Source organism: Lepisosteus platostomus, chromosome 10 (genome assembly GCF_059453375.1).
Source record: "Lepisosteus platostomus isolate fLepPlt1 chromosome 10, fLepPlt1.hap1, whole genome shotgun sequence".
Lineage (NCBI taxonomy): Eukaryota > Metazoa > Chordata > Actinopteri > Semionotiformes > Lepisosteidae > Lepisosteus > Lepisosteus platostomus.
Genome location: NC_142620.1, coordinates 36,842,119 through 36,864,740, shown reverse-complemented (window position 1 = coordinate 36,864,740; position 22,622 = coordinate 36,842,119). Strand labels below are relative to the sequence as shown.

The window sequence follows — 22,622 nt, the reverse complement described above, 5'->3', positions numbered from 1 at the left end:
TGAGCTGCCCAGAGGGAGCTGAGCACCACCTCTAGTGCAGGATGGGAAGTGTCAACAGAGGTAGACACAAACAATGCACCCATCTGATCATCTGGAGCCGTGAGATGCACTGTCCTCCAGGTCTGAAGGATTGCTGAGTATGGGCACCAACTGGCCTGGAGGGTGGCATTATATTTAACTCCCCTCGAGTCTGGAGCTGACCACGAACAGCTCTCAACACACCGTTGGACAAAACTGCCCACGTCCTGCCAGCGAAAACCCGATGCTTTAGCAAGGGAAACATGAGGGTGCGTTCCCGCTCGATAAAGTGTCTTCTGCTCCTCTGTTAAGGTAATAGCTAACGCTGCAAAGTCTGTCGAAATTAAATACCCATTGCTTTTTATCCTATCACTACACAGTCCATTCCCGAACCATGCTGCCTCAAATTCTTCATCTGGACCTGCAAAACTAACCCCTTCTGTACAATGTAAATTGTTCACGTCTTGAAAATCACCTTTTTCTTGTAAAAGAAGTTGTGGTGTTTGTTCCTCATCCTGCACTAAGTCCCAGCTGTAGTAGTAGTCAGGGACTGTGGGTGAGTGTTGCATTAACATGGTGCGTGGCAAGCAGTTTTCATTGCGGGTTAGCTCAAGCCCTTTTTCTGAACAGATGATGGTGAGGCCCATTTTGCAGAGCAAATCTCTGCCACACAAATTAACAGGGCACTCTTTAGAAAGGAGGAAGGAGTGGTTACCAGGCCCAAACCCATGCTGCTGGCATTCCAATGTCAGGGGTGCAGTAAAATAAGACTTTGTAGGATTACCCGTTACCCCTATTGTTAAAATGGATTTTGAGGAGGGGTCGAATCTATAGATATTGTCTCTGAGTAACGAATGTGTGGCTCCGGTATCCACTAAAAACTCATAAGGATCTCCATTTATGTATAAAGTGATCTTGGGTAGCTGGGAAGGGGAAGAGAGGGCAGGTAGGATAAAAGTCTCGGTGCCCTCAGGCCCTACCTCAGCTTGCGATGAACGTCAGTCCCTTTTTTCCTCCTGCCAGGGTGAGCTCACGGTTACCTCAGGTGGAGGTGGTGGTGGTAGGTCCCAGTTGTCGCCGTCGCTTCTCCGTTTCGCTGTGTTGTGTTCAGGGCAGTCATGAGCCCAGTGTCCCGTCTGTCCACACTTGAAGCAAGTCTGAAAGTCCCCTCTCGGGCTTTTGCTTCTTCCTCTTCGGCCACGCCGGGCGCGCTGTCCTCTCCCTCTGTTCTGGTCACCCTGGTAAAACTGTAACTGAGCCATTTGCAGCTGGTGAAGCTGATAATAATCCTTTCGGGCTTTTCACTCTCTCTTGTCTGTGAGCTGTCTTTCAGCATGATAAGCATGGCGACATACTTCTGCTAATCGGGCAGTGTCCCAGCTTATACAGGTAGCTTTTACCATGCCACTTATTTCTGGAAGCAGTCCCTCTACAAAACGGTTAGTGAGTTGGGTTTCATAAACTGATCCTGCCTCTCCTGCTGAGGATTCAGACAGGCCACTTAGATTACTGAAGAGAGGAGTCAATCTCTCCAAATAGTCATTACAGGTTTCCTCGGGTTTCTGGTTACATCACCTTAGCACTACCCAATCCACTTTCCCCGTATATTTAGCCTCTATTCTGCGACATATGGCATTAAGCTGGGTCTGATAGATACTGCCAGCGTCGCTGCTGTATGGGTGGTCAGGGCTAAACTCATCTTGACCCTCTCCCCTTACATCACTATACTCAAGCTTCAAAGTCTTTATAAAAACAGTCTCTAGCTCTCCACTCGTGGGTCTGCTTTGTGCTACTAGCCGTCTCAGGGCTGTTGTGTATTTACGCCCATTGGTTTTGGGGTTTGGCAGCTCCCCAATAACTGCCGCCAATTCACTTAATTTCCATGGGCGATAAACGAGGACAGTAGGTTCCTCATTCTCACCGGTGCGGGGATTAGGACATTCAATCATTGGCATGTGGAGCACCCCCTCTCCCTCCTCCATAGACTGGGGACGCGGAACGGCAGAAGTATCTGCAGAGCGACCCCCTCCATACCGCACTCCTCTCCTTGTGTGGGACGGCGAGAGCATCCCCTCCGTGTCACCCTTTTTCTCATCCCGTCGCCTATTATACGGTGAAGCCGGCTGGCCCTCCCCATATGGTGGAGGCGACGGAGGGGTAGTCTCAGGAGCAATAGCTACTGCAAGACAATCTAATTCGGGATACACTTTAGTAGTGCTCAACATCATCTGTTAAGGTTTTTTACCCCATCCTGATCCATGCTTCCTAGCACATTCCTCCCACACACGTACACATCTGCACATATATTTAAAATCCCACCCTGGATCTCCCTCTGGGTTAGGTGAATCTGTCATTTCGTGTAATAATTGTATGGCCCATGGCTGAAAACTACCTACACGGGGCCATCTCTCATTTGTCCATACTGACATATTATCGGAAAAAGGTTGACAGTATATTAACCCATATTCTCTTCCCACTATATTCATGGGCGTTTCAGTTTTCTTTCCACTATTGCCTAACGTACTTTGTCTTTCTCTAACTTGCGCCTCAATTTTCCATAACTCAAAACACTTCCAGTCGACTTTCTTATTTCCCTTCTTCTCTTTTTCTTTTAACTGTTCTTCTAGTTGTTGTATCTGCTTGGTACTAAAACTACCATTTTCTGGAAAACCTAACTTACTCCACAACGGAAGACACTTTATTCCCCTTTCTCCAAATTCCCCGTACATGTACTTCGCTGGACCGCTCGGTCCTGTTTTCGTCTTCGAATTTTCATTTCCCATTTTTACCGATCGGTGCCTTACTTTAGAACCTTATCACATTAACTACTCCGCAGAGCAAAAACCACACGTCTGTGTTAAAATAAGTTCTTTATGAGTCCCGGACTCATCAAACCCCCCGCGTGAGAACACCCTCACCGGCCTCCTCTTTCTCTGCTATAAAACCGCAGAAAATATTCTTATAAATTGTCTTAAAACAAAAGTTTGTTAAAAGGATCACTTACTGACGTCAGACAGCCGTGAATTCTCCAGACGCGTCTCAGGAAGGACAAACAGTTTATCCTCCGAGGTTCGTCCAATTTGCTAAAATTGTCCGGGTCCGGATGGAGTTTCAGCAGCCGTCCGCGCTCAGGTTAGTGTCCCTTCGTGGTCGCCAATTCTGTCGTGGAAATTTAACTATCAAGGAAGCCACAAGAGAGAGTTCTCACCTGAGTAAGGTCTTTATTTCAATATTGCAATATTGGGAGCCCTGCTGCCACTTCGCAAAGTGCAACCAGGGACTCAATTTGTTACAAGTTGTACAGGGTTTTTATAAGACGTTGCGCTGTAAAAAAGTTCAGCTTGGTCCCTTCTAAAACTTCCCCTTTCTCTAAAAGAAAACAAATTACATCATAGAGCGAGAGGAAAAAAGCACTAGATTTGTTATTCAAAGCTTATCAGTTACTTTCAGCTAATTCTAATGACCCAGACAGCATATATTGTTTTGGTACATTGTCTTCTAAACTAACCTAAACAGTGTACTTTGTTGTCGAACTGTTTTCTAAAATTCTGCACGTACTGTAGCACAGCAGTTACATCCTTGAAATATATTATCTAAAAGCACCAATATATTTTTTGCAAAGCTCTCTACATTTTTAAGAATCAATTTACTTATTAGATTTCCACTTCAATGAACAAGTACATCAATTTCCCTTCGTGATCAATAAAGTTTTATCTATCTCTAAACATGAAACAGAGTGAGGAATCAGAAAATTAGCATGCATAAAAAAACGCAGTTCTGTCAGTGAGCCCTAAATGAATTAATCGCAAACATGGTTTCATGGAGGGCTTCTCAGATAGTTGGGCATTTAGGTAGATTGCCAGGTGAAAGGATTTGTAAATATATTTTGTTAAAGCAAGTCAATTTTTTCCGCAACACATAAAATACATTTTTCCAAGAAAGTTTAGCCTTTGTCACTAATGAAACCAATAAATAAAGACATAAATATAGAAATCTTAAGATTTTTTTAATTCAATGTTGAGCTAATGTCAGGTTGACCTAAGTGTATATTTTGTTGCAGAGTTGCTGCAAGATATTAACAGTAAAAAAGGTATTTCGAAATTAGTTATTTCAAGAAGAACATTTTCAGAATACTTGCAAATCTAGCAGGATAGAGAAAGCACAGAAAATAGGCAGTTTGATTGATCAGATTAGTATGAAAAGCCATATAGCAAAGAGGGAATGAGAAGAGTGACAAACTAGTATACTTTAGATCTTTTTTTCTGAACCAGGGAAAATCTGATCAAGTTTCTCTATATCAATAATAAAAAAAAATATATTTTATATATCACCTTTAAAAGTGGCATCTCAAAGCAGTACAGTAGATGTGAAAACAGTTTAAAGGACCACAGATAACAACATAAATACATATAAGAAAGACAAGCAGTTAGAGGTGCTACCAAAATTAGAAAATGAAGCAGATACAGACACTAAGTCTTCTGAAAAGAAAGGTTTTGAGGTTAGATTTAAATGCACTCAGGGTACGTGACTGATATCACTGGGGATACAAATCGAGAGCTCTGGGGTGCAGTGGTCCTGTCGCCAACAGAATGTAGATGTTCTTGAGGTAATCTAGAAGACCAGAGTCAGACGGACAAAGGTAGGGAGTAGACAAATAATAAGCCATATAGGTAATAATAATAATAATTGCTTACACTTATATAGCGCTTTTCTGGACACTCCACTCAAAGCGCTTTACAGGTAATGGGAACTCCCCTTCACCACCACCAATGTGCAGCATCCACCTGGATGACGCGACGGCAGCCATAGTGCGCCAGAACGCTCACCACACATAAGCTATCAGTGGGGAGGAGAGCAGAGTAATGAAGCCAATTCATAGAGGGGGATTATTAGGAGGCCATGATTGGTAAGGGCCAATGGGAAATTTGGCCAGGACACCGGGGTTACATCCCTACTCTTTTCGAGAAGCACCCTGGGATTTTTAAAGACCACAGAGAGTCAGTACCTCAGTTTTACGTCTCATCCGAAGGACGGCGCCTGTTTACAGTATAGTGTCCCCGTCACTGTACTGGGCCATTAGGACCCACATGGACCGTAGGGTGAGCACCCCCTGCTGGCCCCACTAACACCTCTTCCAGCAGCAACCTTAGTTTTTCCCAGGAGGTCTCCTATCCAGGTACTGACCAGGCTCACACCTGCTTAGCTTCAGTGGGTTGCCAGTTGTGAGTTGCATGAGGTACTGAATGAGGATGAGGATTTTGAAGTTGACTCGAAACCTGATAGGAATCCAGTGCAAGGACTTGAAGACAGGTGTAATGCATCCCTGTTAGGATTCTTGCTGTCATATTCTGAACATATTGAAGATTGCTCAGTCTGGATTTAATTTCCCCAGTGAACGTAACAAAATTAAAGAAGATTAAAATCTTTCATCTTTCCACTTGTAATCTCATTAGAAAGTACAACAAGTTTCTGCTTTGTCTAAAGATGGTATCAAAAAGTAGTCTAAGTGGTGAGAAAGCTGTGCTTAATGATAATTAAGGGACTTAAAAGTAAAAAGAGATTGATTAATTTTAAAAACTGTTATAAATGCAGACGCGATTGGTGCCATTAAGCGCTCCAGGCAGCAGAACGTTCGTTATGTACTGCTAAGCTCCGCGCCTCCTTCCTCACTTGGTGCTGCGCCGGGTACATATGTATCTATATAGCAGGTAGTATCACTGTATTCCACTTTCTTTGTAAACACGGAAAAACAGATTCACAACGCAACGCTGTGTCACTGTGTAAAAAAAACAGTTTGAACACTCTATATTGTAATGAGCTGCTGAGCTAAGAATAGGAATGTTCCTTCTGTCAGAGGGGGTGGAAAGTGCCCGTGGTCATTTAATTAGCATTACAATTCGCACTGTTTCCTTGCGAATATATGGACATAAGAATATTCGTGCGTGGTCAACAAATGGCATTAACACTTAAAATTAATCTGGTTAATAATAGTAAACTGTAACATGCTGTAACAAGATCGGCTAAACTGTGAAGAGAATGTTTCAGGTGTGAAGAATATAGATCTCCAATGCAATTTCAACCAAACCTGTTTCCTCACACCCTGCCCCCACTGCCATTAGAATATACACAAAGCACTGAAATCTTTTGAGCTAATGATCAGGTGACCCGAGAGAGAGCGAGAGAAACACCAAGGGGTGTGGAACCAGGGAACTATTTACATGGAAAACGTGTGCCCAGATTGCAGTGGGTAAAATGTTTTTCCAAGAAAAAAAGCAGGGACCGTTGTCAGAAGGAAAGAAGGTGACTATTCATTGTTATTAAAAATGACTTAAATTCGAACATGTTGTGATATTTAGAAATATAAAAAGTCAATTAATTGTCCATAATATTGCTATTTTATTTTTTTAAAGAAATGTTTGATAAAAGAAAAGTTGTGGCGCCAGCTGGATTAGAACACCCAATCTGCGGTTCAGAAGTCAGGAACGTAGACCACAGTACGACCTGCAAGGTCGCATGAGGAGTGGCGAAACAGCCCTACACATACAGTATAAACAGACATATCGTTATTAATTTCTTTAGATACTCAATTCCATATTATATTTGCAGAAAAGCTTAAAACTACCACTTTTTGTACACGTTATTTCACATGTTAGTTAAAGACTTTGATGCTTAAAATGTTTAGGAAGAAATGGAATACTGGTGTGTATTTTTTCTTACAGAGACCAGCCATAGTTTACATAATATTGTTCCAAAATTAATATCATTTATGGCCTTCACACGCGTTATGCTCCTATTCTTTTTATGCTCAGCTACTTAAATTTCCCTTCAGTGGTAGAATTCCATATAAATATTTAATACTAAAACGTGCACAATAAGGCGCTATTTAAAAATTAAATATTTTCGTTTACAAAGATGGTTTCAAAGCATGTGGACCAGGGCAATACTTTGAGTTTACAGCTTGTCCAAGGTCATTCATTATTAATACTATTAGTAATATCTTCAGCAAAGACTTTGATAGTGACAGCTCAAACATGAGAGGTTGAGCTTTATTAGCTCCACCTTGCGGAAATTCCGGATACTATTATTTTACTTGCGTTACCATGCGGTATTATGCGAGAATATACGGTATTATACGGTAACTTGAGTTATACCGTGACAAGCACACCGCATTATAATGCGGTATTGCCTGCTTGTTTTGAATGGCTGCATCTGTATGTACTGTATGTTCTTTTTGAATTTGTGTGGCTTTCTTATAGGTACTTCAGTTTCCTCCAACAGTCAACTTTTTATTAAGATCAAGTGTAGAAAAATGTTGTATTTTTAAGAACTTCATTTTCTTTTCACAAATGCAGAATGAAAATAAAACTTTACAATATTATTTATTTATACATAAATATATAATTATATATGTAAACAGGATATACACACATTCAAAGAAGAATACAAAACCAAAAATAAAATTTGCTCTTGGAAAGTAAATCATACTGTATATCAATTAAAAACACAAAACATTTTCTGGTGTTTTTTTTAATCATGAAAAAATTACATTTTTCCATACATGATTTCTCTGTTTCTCTGTTTTTCTCTGTTTCTGTTAAAATGCCCATAGGCATCAATCTATCTTTATGTGATTTTTATCTTACATTAGGTGTATGCCTGGCCAGTACTTGCATCGGAGAACTCCTGGGAATGATAAGGTTGCTGCCAGAAGAAGTGTTAGTTGGGCCAGTAGGGGATGCTCACCCTGCGGTGTGTGTGGGTCCTAGTGCCCCAGTATTGTGATGGGGATACTATAATGTAAAAAGCACCATCCTTCGGATGAGATGTAAAACCAAGGTCCTGACTCTCGGCGGTCATTAAAAATCCCAGGTCATTTTTCGAAAATTGTAGGGGTGTTACCCCAGTGTCCTGGCCAAAATATCCCATTGGCCTTTACCACTCATGGCATCTTAATAATCCCCATCTATGAATTGGCTTCATCACTCTGTTCTCCTCCCTGCTGACAGCTGATGTGCGGTGAGCGTACTGGTGCAGTGTGCCTGCTGTTCCATCATCCAGGTGGGTGCTGCACATTGGGGGTGGTGGAGGGGAGTCCCCATTACCTGTAAAGTGTTTTGAGTGAATTATTATTATTATTTTCATTGTTAAAAAAGCAAAGAAATGTAGTAGCAATATCTGGGCCAGACTTTTTACCCAAGGGTAGTGGCCTGTATTTGCCACTTAAGTCTTTCCTGCTTCCCACCCCCATGGAAATTGAACCATCAATGTCCTGAACATAACTATGTAAGATTGGAAAGGTGGAAACCAGAAAAATGAATGTGGGCCAGAGCTTGGCTTTAATAAACAGTACCATTCTATCAGGGTGAGGTTGTGGTCCTTCCACTACTTAAGTTACAAATTTAGACTCTTTGAATCATTAATTTTTGCAGAGGAACCCAAAGAGAACCAATCACAGCACCGCAGCCCTGATGACTGAAACATTGTCAGAGAGGAGAAATATGACATCCTCCATGTACATGGATGTCTTGTACGTGGACGTGCATGGATGTTTTTACCTTTCCTCCACCCCTCTCAGGCACTGATATCCCTTTAATTGTACAGATAATACACAGAGGAGATAATGGACAGCCCTACTTCACCACAGAACAGACTTCAAAGTTCATGATCTATCACCATTCACTGGGATCCTGCTGTTGTTATCTGTGTACAACAGACTAATCTAAAAATGGGGCCAAAGTTCATTTGTTCTAATACAGATTTTAGGTGCTGCTGATTTAGGCAATCAAATGCCTTTTCCAGGTCTACTTCTATAATGCAGAAGAGCTTTGAGTACAGACCTGCTTGTCACTCATTAGACATCCTGTTACCCCACAACTCTGCTTTTTCCCTACTAAGGACTGTTGTTTGTAGGTGAAGGAAAAGGACTTTGGACAGGACCTTAGTGTCCAGACCTAACAGACTTAGGGATCTCCAGTTATTTGTCATTTTTCTTTTCTTTCTAGAACAAGGGAGAGATAGTGCCTTCCCTTAAAGAGTCAGACAACAATCCTAACCTGAAGCTTTCTTTGTACAGTTTCAATAGTGTGTCCTTAAGCAGATCCCAAAAGGTGAAGTAAAATTATTTTGGGAATCCATCAGCATTGAGAGATTTCATTTTTTGTGAGCTTTTCATCGCTTGCCTCAGGTCTTCTAATGTAAAATCCCTCTCTAGTAATTCCTTATCTTCTGCACAAAAATTGTTTCTAGGTTAGAGATAAAAAAACTTTATTTCTTCATCCTCACATCCATAGAGCTATACAGTTTTGAATATGTTGTCGATAATGGACAAAATACCACAAAGATCTGTCCTCTCTACTCTCCTCATCCACTACACTCTCCATGACAGACTTTGAGCTCACTAATTTAGAGTTCATTTACATTTCTCATTTAATTTCTCATTTTCTTCCAAGACTTGTACTCAGGTTCTTAAGTTTTTAAGTTTCAATACTAGATTGACATAACAACAAGTTGCATGTGTAATGTTGACATAGCCAAAAATGTAATGTAGTGGCTCTCTGAAGGCACCAGTTCTGTAGGGTTTGGGCATTTACTGAGGCAATTATTAATTGTAGCAGTAAATCACAAAGTTGATTCTTTTGATGGCTTTAGAATCCAACCATGCGACATAACTCAAACAACGCACACACACAGGTACTAATACACGAGGATACATTTATTAATACATAGAATATGCATATAAAACTAACAGATCTTATCGAGAGGGTTATCAGAATACAAAAGGTATATATTCAGTCAGTTACAAAGAGTTACATATATCAAGAGGACATACGTTCAGTATATCATTCATTTAGACCGTTTCGTAAGTGAACTTGGTTATAACTTCTACATTAGATACTCAAAACAAGTACATAACTCTACCAGTTGATAGAATTAAATTGCTATCAACTGGTTGGGATAACAATTGAATTCTCGAGCTGTAATGCATTGAAGTTGAATACTCATCCAATCTCTGGGGATTCAGATCTCCTGCAGGCACAAAGAAACAGTTGCAGGCTTGTTGCTGTCCAATCCGCGCTCTCTGGCTCGGTGCCAGTCTGTGCTGTGCGGTTTGCGACGGTGCGCTGCTGATGTTCACTGGCCGGCTAGTTAGTGTTGGCTTTAACTAGCAAAGTTTGTGCACAGGAGAAAAGATTACTTTTCTGAAAAATGATGAAAGTTCTGGCACTCGGACACACTGGCCGTTCTGTGGTTGTCCGGGCTGAGTCTCAGGATGGTCAGGAGGCGCACTGCGAGAATGTCCTGCCCTTGGGAGCCTTCTGCTCCTGGGCCGTCCTGCCCGGGAATTCTCCTTTGAATTCCCTTTAGGAAAGTCCACAGAATTCTCCCGAATCTTACTGAATCTCCAAGGCTCTCTGTGTTGCCTGTTTTTACCTGGAGGAACTTCAGCTCGTTGATTGGCTGAAAGTTCCACGGGCATCAGAGTCCCACGTGGGTTACTCGGCCCTACCAGTCCCTGATTGGTTGATCAAGGTGAGATATGAGTCACTTACTCCTGACACTTAGGAATGCAGTCCAGATGTCCATCTGGCACTCCCTAGACAGATAGGCGCCAATGGATGACCATTGATCATGATAGCCAGGCTTAGCTAAGTGCATCCCCCTTTGGGAGCTGTCCTAGGAAACCTTATCAAAAGAAACCTTAAATCAGCCTGCATGAATAGTTTCTCTGTGGCTGCACCACAGAGATGAACAGAGAAATGGGGCCTCATTTGGGAAGGCTCAGAACATTAATTCTTTCTTATTAATAAGCGTCGCCGCTACACATGGAATTTGTTTGGTGAGTTAATACAATTGAAAGGCATCAATACAAATACAAAAACACATATACTGTATCATCCTAACAAAGACTAGTAATTAGATAAATAAAGCAAGACCAGATAAAATAACAATGAGCCTTGCACAGATTTCAAAATCAAAGTATTTATTTAATACTCACAGCCTCCAGGTAGATACTGTTACAGAATCTAGAAGTCCTTATCTTAATAGACCTTTTACCAGAGGGGAGGAAAGTAACATAGGATGGGCAGCGTGGAATTGGTCAGCAAGGATCTATTAGGAGATCACTTACACTACATACAATATACACTGACTATATTGTACACTAATATACACTACCCTCTCTAGCTGCTTCTTGTCCTGGGCAGAAGTGTTACCATACCACACAGTGATAGACAAGGTCAAAACACTCTCATTAACGGATTTGTAAAAGAGGGTGATTGTTTTCTGTGACACTCCAAATGCCATTTACTGTAAAAATATGAGTACACTGACTGGCACAAGGTTTTAGTGAAGCAGTTGAAACAAGGTCTGGACCAGATGTTTTCCTGCTGTTCACTAAGTGGAAAAATTGTCTTATGTTATGCTCCTGAATAATAAAGGGTGGCTGGAGGGACCCCACTGGCTGTCTAGGTACAGCCTGCTGCATGCTGTCTTGCATGTCAAACCTGCAGTACAACTCATTTAGTTTGTCTGTGACAAAGGGATCATCAGATTGAGCTGCTTCACCTTGTAATCAGTGGTTATTTGAAGGTCATGTCAGATACCTTGGCTGGCATAAGTGTTTATTGTTTTACATCTTTGGCCCTATTTGAATTTAAATTTACTGGCTTTGAAGTTAGAATCATCTCTTTCTTTTGAAGGCTTCTGTTTTTATTGTAGACATTGATTTGCATGGAATGCACAAACTCTCACAAAAGGGAATATGTGATATCACTGTATCATTAAACTCATTAAGATCAAACAGGCCTCTTTAAACATGTTTCAATATCAAAACACTGAGATATCAAAACAATCCCTTAGCACTTTTTCGGTCTCACCTGACCAAAGTTTTACAGTTATTATATTTGGTTTTATTTTCTAAATCTGTCTATGTCTTGGGATAAGATATACTACATTGTGATCTGACTGTCTGAGAGGGGCACAGACTGATGCTCAGTATGCCTCAGAGAGTATAAATGATCCAGTGTTCTGTTTTTCCTTGTTGCAGCTTCTATCTGCTGTATATATCTAGATAGAACCAGTGTTAATTTAGTTATTGGTTTTTGATTTAGTTATAGTCTTAGTCAAGTAGACTGATATGGTCACAATTTAATCACACACTTTTAAATTAGGTCTGGTCAACTTAAATTTAACTAAGATCACTCTTACATTTAGTTGAATACAAATTTAATCACATTTTAGACGTGCAAGATTTATGAAGTTTCAGTCTTTGGAATATTAAGGAAATTAAGTTTTTACTTAATACTATTATTAAAAAAGCAGATGTTTCTCATACTTCTATAATTTTTCCACATGTAATATCATCAAGTTTTTAATAATCGTTAATGATTAAAAAATATTGGAAAGGTTTCATGTATACAAAACCCACAAATTATTCTATAGCATTTTGTAAATATGATGTCAAAGTTTAATGTGTTAGATATTTCTAAATTAAGAAAGTCAGGTGTTGGTGCCCATTATAAATATTATAATAATAAGTTATACTATTATAAATAATACTGTATAAGTTATACATTATACTGTAAATATAGTAATTCATATTATCATTTGTATTCTAACAAATTGTTGCACTTTTATCCATATCTTATAAAAATGTGTTAATTTGCAAGACTTTGGTCAAATGTGTATTTGATCTGACAAAACAAAAATAAAACTAAAATATCACAAAATGAAAGTAAATAATCAAGTGATTTATGAAATTAGTAAAACAAAAACATTACATGGCAGAAAAATAAATTAGAAATATATCAAATTAAATAGTTCTAAAATTAAGAGAAATAAATTTTAAAATATACCAAAAAATGCTCCTTTTCCCATCGGCACTGAGATCTAGCCTATCAGCAGGAAAGGACCGAGCAATGGGCTGCTTGTTCTTCAGTTGCTCCTGTGCAACTGCAAATGGTTTGTATGAGAGGGGTGCTGTGAAGGAGCTTCTGCTAGCCCAGTTAGCTTCTTTCACAGCTCTAGCTGACAAAAACTGGCAAATGGTAATATGAACCTATTTGCCTTAAACCTTATTAAGCTCTCCTTACTGCCACAATCAGTTCTTTCATAGCTCTAAGGATATTTGTCTAAAGTTATTTGTCTTTATGTGAATAACCAGTAATATATCCTCTTGCAGGGCCTGGAGGTGGTACAGATGGCTTCGTGCGAAAAACCCGTATATCACCATAGGAAGCATAACAGCGTAGCCTCCAATTACCCAGACCACAAAACAAAGGAATAAAGCTTTGTTTGATTTCTGAAACCCTTTCTTTATGTCCTGTTTTCATTCAGGTAAGGGTCAACTATATACACAATACTTCTGACAGCAGGAAAATTCCTATTCTTTACTCAGCAGCGTCTTAAAACCAGCACCCATGGTGTTCAAACCGTTTTTTTTTACACAGAAGACTGACACAGCTTTGCGTTGTGAATCTGTTTTTCTAAGAAAACATGTAAGTGGGGGAGGTGGGCTTGCCCTTATTCTACTTTGAAAATACCTGTGAAACCGGTTTGTTACAAACAATGTAGACACACAGAGAGAGAGAGAGAGAGAGAGAGAGAGAGAGAGAGAGAGAGAGAGAGAGAGAGAGAGAGAGAGAGAGAGAGAGAGAGAGAGAGAGAGAGATGTGATAACAACTGTGCAGCGCCAGGCTAATGCACATTAATGAAGGGCTTTTGGGCTCACGTGGATTTGCGCCCTACAGTACAACCTGCGGTACCGCTGTGCACATACAGTACCAACATGTTGTGATATTTAGAAATATAAAAAATGTCAATTTAATTCCAATAATATTTGCTATTTTATTATTTCAAAGAAATGTTTATTTGTTAAAAGAAAACTGATTGCGACGGCTGGGTTTGAACACTCGACCTCAGGATAAGTCACTCAATTAAGCAATCATGCCACCAAGGCAGTCATGTAACAAACACATATCAATGGAAAGTCTTATACTACTGTTTGTGCAACAGTACATGAATATAGTTATACCGTTATTAATTTATTTAGATATATGATTCCATATTATATTCCCTATTAATCAAATTCTAAAAGTATGCTTCTGTTTACTCCGATATCAAGCTTATACGCAGAAAAGCTTAAAACTATCACTTTTCTCACAAAGTACTGTATACTGTATAAACGTACAGTAACATGGGCAGAAGGAGCAAGGAGCACATAAAAACGTTTCTGAAAAAACCACATGTAACACTTTGATGCTTAAAATGTTAAGGGAGAAATGGAATACTAAATTAATTAATATATTTTATGAGCATGTGAAAGGCATGGTGAATTGAAGATTCTCAAGAATTACTTTGTATGATTGGAAACAAATGTGTGATCGGATCAATGAAATGCTGTGGTGTTACTTTTTGTCAATGAAAAAATAAAGTATTTTCGTTTACAAAGACGGTTACAAGAATGTGGACCAGGGTAATACTTTGAGTTTACAGCTTGTCCAAGGTCATTAATTAGTAATACTATTAGTAATATCTTCGGGAAAGACTTTGATGGCGACAGCTCAAACGTTGTACATGAGAGGTTGAGCTTTATTAGGTCCACCTGGCGGTAATTCCGGATACTATTATCTTACTTGCGGTATTATGCGGTATTATACGGTAACCCGTGTTATACAGTGACACACCCACAGCGTTTTACCGCGGTATAACCTGCTCATTTTGAATGGTTGCATCTGTATATACAGTGCTGCAAACCAGCTATCAGAAGGAATGGGAAGGTCATTTACATCAGCACTTATGTGTAGAGTTACATATTTCATATTTTCTGTTTTCGTCCTCAGCGAACCCAAGTTTATTACATTGGTATTTAGATATTTAGATCCTTAAATTAATATCATTATTAATTTCTTTAGATAAGTGATAACATTATATCCTCAATTGGAATCTGACTGGCTGACACCCTTCTGAAGCAGTACCATAATTTCTGGTATACAGACACCCCAGAAATTTGACTTTTTACTGTGTGATAAATTTTAAAGACTACTTCTTAGCGTAGATAAAAAAGCTTGGATTCTCATGTATCTGATACAAGTATCTTTTAATACAGTCTTTGTTGTGCTCTTGAGGATATTTTGAGCTCTGGTTGAATGATAAGTGTCGCAGTTTAAATAAGTTTCGTTGTTAGAAATTATGAAATGCTCTGTTAAAAGCAAGGGAGTTTTATGTCCGTTATAGTAAAAGAAAATGCCTGACAAAGTAGGGATTGGACAGATTCCAAGTGCTTGTACAAATGTGCTAAAGAAATGAACAAAAAAAGTAATTTATTCCTGTATCATATTGGCTAGCTAATGTCCTGTCCTTGTAACTTAGATCAACGAAATGCTGTGGTGTTTGTCAATGAAAAAAATAAAGTCTTTTTGTTTAAAATGACGGTTAGAAAGAATGTGGACCAGCGTAATACTTTGAGTTTACAGCTTGTCCAAAGTCATTCATTATTAATACTATTAGTTATATCTTCGGTAAAGGCTTTGATGCATAAAATATTTCTGCATGATTAAAATATTTATGATAAAGGTAGGTTGTGTACTTTTGCCCCTGAGCAATCTTGTTTTCATAAGATATACCAATGTTTTAATGACTGATGATTAACACGCTGTAATACACAGTTTAAATTTAAAAGCTCAAATGCTGTACATGATAAGTTAAGCTTTATTGGCTCCTCCTGGTGGTTTTACAAGGTGATTCCGGATACTTTCCGGTATGACGTCAAATGACGTGTTACACCGCGTGATACTGCGTTTTACTGCGACACGCCCACCGCGGTGTACCGCGAAATACCACACGCGTTTTGAATGGCTACATCTGTATAATGCAGTTCCGTACTTCTCACAAAGGCTAGGATTATCAACACCCTGCTGTGTAATGTTATGTAGAATAGATAGTTATGGGGGATAGGAAGGAATTTTCAGTAGCATGCACTGTTGTCATTGTTGCTGTTTAACATAATGCAACCAGCAATCAATTGTCCTGTATTTTCTTAACACTCGTTTTTCCATACTGTAGTTTTAAAACTTGGACAAAGATGTGCCACATGCAAACAGTGCGATGCTGTATAGTTTTAAAGCCACTACAGTATAGCTTGTGGGAAATACATTTATTTGTACTGCATCAAAGCTTAACTCGTTCAAAGCACCCGACATTACAAACTCTGAGTTAAAAGGAACATGTCAAAATATTTCCAAAATAATCACAAGTGAACGAATTGATGGATTTGATAATAATAGAGAAATCAGAAAAATAATCATGCAATCCAACTGAAAGGACACTTAAAGCACCATGAAAAGACTGTATATCAATCAGTTTAAAACACTTTTTATGCAAAAAAAAAACGGATGGTTAGAGGCTTTGTGTAAGCTGGAAGTTCTTTTTGCTTCTTAATTAAACATTTTATACACTTTAATTTTGTAAACACAATACGCATTCCATACAGAAATAAAATCATGTTTTCTACAGGTGTTAAGCAGATTAGCGGTTGGCTGACAAAATAGTGCACCGTCCACTAACAATCCACCACTGCCCAGTGATATAACTTTAATATAATCCAGATCTAGTACCTGGTGCAATTTTTATAAAAAAAACATGTTTTGAATTAATCGAATCCCAGGTGTGAGTTCATAAAGCCAGGATTGTGTACTATCCCTACATCTGCGAAACACATCATCCACTGTAAAGCTTTCAGTGCTTTGTTTGTGTATATTCCGGTCACAATGGGGGCAGGGTGTGTGGGGAAAGGTTTAGGCTACAATTGAATTGGGGATCTGTATTCTTCACACCTTAAACACCTGAAACTCTTTAAGTGATCATTTGCTGCCTATGCATTCTTACAGAATTCCCTACGTGAATTCTCGTTCTTGACTGAGAAAGCTTTAGAGAACTTTACATTTTTATTTTCAACAAATTGTAAATATGACGTTTACATTGGCGTTTCTATTAATTTTTCACTTAAGCATATGGAGGAGTGTCAGCTGTCAAGGAGAGCCCCCCCCATTCCCCCCATGGACAGACTGATAAAGCAATTTTGAAGTGTTAACTATCCAGCCATTGCAGGCCACTGCAGCAGCCATAAATAAATAAAAAAATAAACTTTTTTTTCTCCTGATAGTAACTGTAACAAATTGTCACGTTTCACATCCTTGCGAAACAATCATGACGTTCTCATCCAATCAAAGGTTTGATGTTTTTTTTTAAAACCGTGATCTTGACATGCAGGTTTGAAGTAGAGTTAACAGCTTCAGACTTAAAAGGTTATTAATATTATCTTCCGTGTCGCATTAACATTGGAATGTTCTTAAAATGAGGCGATAATACAATGTCTCCTCTATAACTCTTCAGTTTACAGAGAAACTCTGCTAGAGCCACAGAACATTTTCCAATAATACACTTCTTGTGTCTAATTTCTAGTTTAACAGGATTTGGGTGATAAGCGCATTGTTTAATGGGGATGACATTACCCACGTCTATATCACAGTACAACACCAGTTTGAGTAGGACTGTCTGTTAATAAAACAGAGCGCCTTCCAATACATATAACTATTGCTTGATTTCTTTTTTTAGTTTCAGCTAAATAAGGGGAATTAAATCAGTCAGATTCTCAGAGTGCCAATTGTAAAAGTAACTCTTCTTCCCTCCTTTGTTTAACTTAAAGAATTTGCGAAGAAAACCTTAATCACAATACCATTACTTATTTTATCCAGATACACAAATTCACACCAGAACCAACAACACGCTATAATAGTGAACTATTTTTATATATTCCACTATATATGTAAGAAACAAAGTAATTCTCTGATTGGGGTTTGAACCGCCTGGGTGCAGCACACTACATGACAGTCCATTGCCTATTACCACTATAAGGACAATAATGTACTGTATATAAAAAAAAAACTAACGTCTAATGTTTCCAAAATGTCCCCTTGTGATATTTTAGCTGCTTAGTTCCATAACTCCATATTAATATTACTATCAAGAGGTATTAAATCAGTACAACTTTAATGAAATTCAAGTATTTTAAACGTTTAATTAAAAAGTGGTTTTAAACTATCTAAACCATTTTTTACAACTTTTAAAGTCACGCAATGTTTGAGTTAGGCAGGAACACGTCATTGTATCTTATTTTTGATTTAATTGTTAAAAACAAAAAAAAAAAACGTTTGCCCATCATGTTGATAGGCTGTTTTCCGATTACTGCAATTGTAAGAAAATAACCATTCCCCCCTCTCTTGTTTACCTCAAAGAGTTCCATTAAGAAATGCTTAAAAACAAAACCATCAGGTATAATAATTCATCCAGATACACATGCCAGAACCAATTTTGCCAGACACAACCTCCCAGAGCAAATCAGGTGCCCAGGCTGAGGTCTCCTTTAGCCCAGCCAGCCGGTCCTCTGTTGAATGATGCTGACGGACAGTGTTCAATCCCAGGCAGTGTACTATATAGTACAGTTAATTATTTTTTTCAATTCCAAGTTCAATTGTTGGCTGATTACTGGCTGCTGACATTTGGAATAAGAGAAAATATAGTTTTTCTCATTTAGGGTGTAAACCAGAAAGAGACACATCATGTTCACAATAAGCTATAATACTGGACTATTTTTCTGCATTCAGCTCTGATTGCACTTTGAACTGTCTGGGTGCAGCTCATTACATTACAGTGCTCATTACCACAACAAGTACAATATAAGTTTTTTTTAAAAGAAATTCTACGTATACTTAGAAAAGGATAAATGATATAACTTTTTTATGAAGTACAGAATATAAGCTTTATAATGATAGAACAAGTACGTTAAAACCAGAACTCATGTAAGTTACCACGTTAAAGACTTTGATGCATAAAATACGGATGCAGCCATTCAAAGTGTGCGGCACAAACACGAACCGCAGGCATTTGGCTACATCATCGCACGTCATACCTCGGTACGTGATTGGTTGACCGACAGGGGCACTCATGGTGCGTTGGTCGGTCATAGAAAGATTTAAATGTCTTTACTGTGCCCGTTTTAGTATTGAATATTTATATGGAATTTTACCACTGAAGGGAAATCTTAGTAGCTGAGCATAAAAAGAACAGGAGCATAACGCGTGTGAAGGCCATAAACGATTAATTTTGGAACATAAACATACAGTATTACAGTATGTAAACTGTATATGGCTGGTCTCGGTACTTTAAAGAAAAAATACACACCAGTATTCCATTTCTACCTAAACATTTAAAATATTGAAGTCTTTAACTTACATGTGAAATAACGTGTATAAAAAGTGGTAGTTTTAAGCTTTTCTGCGAATACGCTCGATACCGGAGTAAACAAGCATACTTTTAGAATTTGATTAATAGGGAATATAATATGGAATCGCGTATCTAAAGAAATTAATAATGATATAATTATATTCATGTACTGCAACACAAGAATAGTATACGCTGTACAATGTCTGTTGATACCGTATGTGTAGGGCTGTTTCACCGCTCATCATGTGACTGTGCAAGTGGCGCGATGGTCTAAGTGCCCGACCTCTAAGTGAGAGGTTGGCTGTTCACATTCAGCTAGCGCCATGACTTTTCTTTTAACAAACATTTCTTTGAAAAAATAAAATAGCAATATTATGGACAATTAATTGACTTTTTATATTTCTAAATATCACAACACATTCGAAGTCATTTTTTAATATCAACGAATAGTCACCATCTTTCCTTCTGCCAACGATTCCTGCTTCTGCTTCTGCTTTCTGCTTCTATCGTGTGGGGATACCATGAGATCTCCCTTCAGATTTAAAAGGTTATTAATAATATCTTAGGTTTCGTATCTTCCCAGTTTAGCTGATCTTTTTCTGCCCACACATGCTTAAACAGCTACCTGGGTAAACTATCACAAAGCTTTAGAGAACTTAACATTTGTATTATCAACAAATTGTAAATACGACGTTAACATTGGCGTTTTTAATTTTTCACTTGAGTGTATGGAGGATTGTTAGCTGTCACTGAGAGCATACCCTCTTAGGCTGCGCAAATTATTTTTTAAATTTTTATAAAGAAATGGAAGCTGTATGCATTACAGTATAAACATTTACTGTAAAACTTTAAATCAACAATTGATTTAAAGACGAACTGTCAAAGTGCAATGAAATACAATATTGTTGTTGTTGTTATTGTTGTTTTTATCCTGTAAAGTGCTTTGAGAAGCCACCTTTAAAGGTGCTATATAAAGGCGCTGATTCTTATGAAATGTGTTTTCTTTCTTCTTTTTTCCAACATGGAATAAACCTATTACTTGATTCCTATGGAAGCCCGGTTCCGTGGCACAATGTAACATAAATCGCTACCTTTGTCTTCTGCATAATAATGTTCACCTCTCTGTCCAGCAAATTAACAATAGTAATAATAATGAACTTTATTGTATATAGCGCCTTTAAAGGTGGCTTCTCAAAGCGCTTTACGGGATAAAAACAACAGAGCTGTTAAACCGGTTTTTATCTATTTTTTGACACAGCCAGCCGGCTGTCGAGTGTTATTAAATGCAACTTTTTTGTATAGATGACTTTGCTAAAATGTATTTAAAAATAAAAACGATTACAATTGGCACGTCTGTAGCTTTTTCACAGAACCTCCTAGAGTAACGAAATGTCTTGCGTTGCACAGCTTTTCAGCTAAATATATTTATCAGTTACGCCTGACATTGGAGCTGCTCGCCTGCGCGGTGACATCACCGCATTTCTCTCTGAATAGCAACTGAATAGGCAGTGAAAACATTTGTCTGTCTTTCCGTGGGGGGAAGGGGGACTGTCTTTGATTGGAATGCAGGACTATTCTACTCTGAGAATGCCCGTTGTCTTTTCACTGATAAACTTGTGTTAACAAAAACCACAGTATGCTTAAGTATGCTTAAGAGTTGTCAAACCGGTTTTTATTTATTTTTCGGCACAGCCAGCCAGCTGTCAAGTGGTCACTGCGCAGGTGGGCACTTCAAATGTCCTGCCCTCACTGCAACTAGAATATACTGTACACAAAGCACTGAAATCTTTCGAGCAGATGATCAGGTGTTTCGCAGACGTAGGCATAGTACGTAATTCAGGCTTTATGAACTCACACCTGGGATTCGATTAATTAAGGTTATTAATTGTTAGAGTTCATCAAGCCTGAATCTAAACCTATTTTTATAGCTTTTAAAGTCATGCAATGTCTAAGCAGGAACACATCATTATATCTTATATATAAAAAATACATAATTTAGCACCCAAACAAACGCAAACGTGTTTTTAATAAAATGATTTTATTCATTCATAATCTAACTCACATAACTCTCATTCCCACATGCTCCCTACCCCGCTTAACAATTTTAGGAAGACTAAGGAAGGACTAAGGAAGTTGTCATCTGTCGTTGAAGCTCTGTGAGCTCGGTGACTTTGAGACCACTTGTTATCCCAAGTTATTTGAATCATCACAATTCAAATAGAGAAAAAAGAGCTGACGGACAAGATTTAAGATTTGTCTCCATAAGAAAATGAATTAACGAATGTGGAAATAAGTTTTTTTGTGCCTGAAAGATTTCCATCATCACCATTTCACTGATTCCCAGTTTAAGGTGCTTTAGGATATGTTCAGACACAATCAAGTTAGTATGTGCCGGAAACCCAAAACTATTCTCTGAAGACATGTTGGCAGTGCACAAAATGTTGTAGCTAAAAATCATTTCTAGCACTCACGGGCTGAGAAGTATAACATGAAATAGGTGAGTATTTATATCTGCTTTTGTTCTAAAAGTTAATGCTAATTGGCATTAAATAAAATGTATTCCTTTGCGTTTTTAGAAGCATTTTCAGACACATTTAGCACAGCAGCAGAAAACAAAAAACTACTTTTAGCTGTACCTAAAATCAGCACTGTTCAGATTTTGTTCATACAGGGAATCTTCACAAGAGGAAATGGCTCTGTCTTCGCATGAATGTGAGTGTTTTGCGTCAGGGAAGACAAATACAAACCTATTTCCTTTGAAACTCATCAAAAAAGACACACTCTAAACTAAACCTCTTCACTGTGTGAAAATACAACCTTTATAAGTTTATGCAGGTAAATAATTGCTATTAGGAATGATTTTTTAATCTATCAATGTTAGATTAAAAAAAAACACATTGCCCAACGTTAGAAAGCATCTTGCATTACATTGCTCGAAAAATAATTTTATTTCAAGAGACTGGATAAGTAATTCAAGTGTTTTTTAACTTCCTGAAAACAAGCCAAGCTATGAGTCATCTTTATAAGACTTGTTAAGAGAAGAAATCCTGTTTTTGGATGTTGATGTAATGTGATTGGAAGATAAAAAAATATGTCTTTTTCACATTATCTGGCGAGCCTTGTTTTGTCAAAGAAGCAGAAATCATCTCGCTTTCAAAGGACAGCATAGATAGACTTTCAAAAGACCGCAAAGATACTAGCAAGGGTTAATTGCACTATGAACCGCATAAAAAAATATAAAATAGTCTTCTTAAGGTGTGAGGGCAGGAGTGGATTGCAGCAGGAATACACAGCAAATAACAGGAAAACATAGAGCAAGGCAG

The 22,622-nt window shown here is 38.3% G+C and overlaps 1 pseudogene; it reads right to left on the bottom strand.

Annotated features, from left to right (window-relative positions):
* Positions 1-517: 517 nt before the first annotated feature.
* LOC148653665 (uncharacterized) lies at positions 518-2,962 on the bottom strand (annotated as a pseudogene).
* Positions 2,963-22,622: the final 19,660 nt, after the last annotated feature.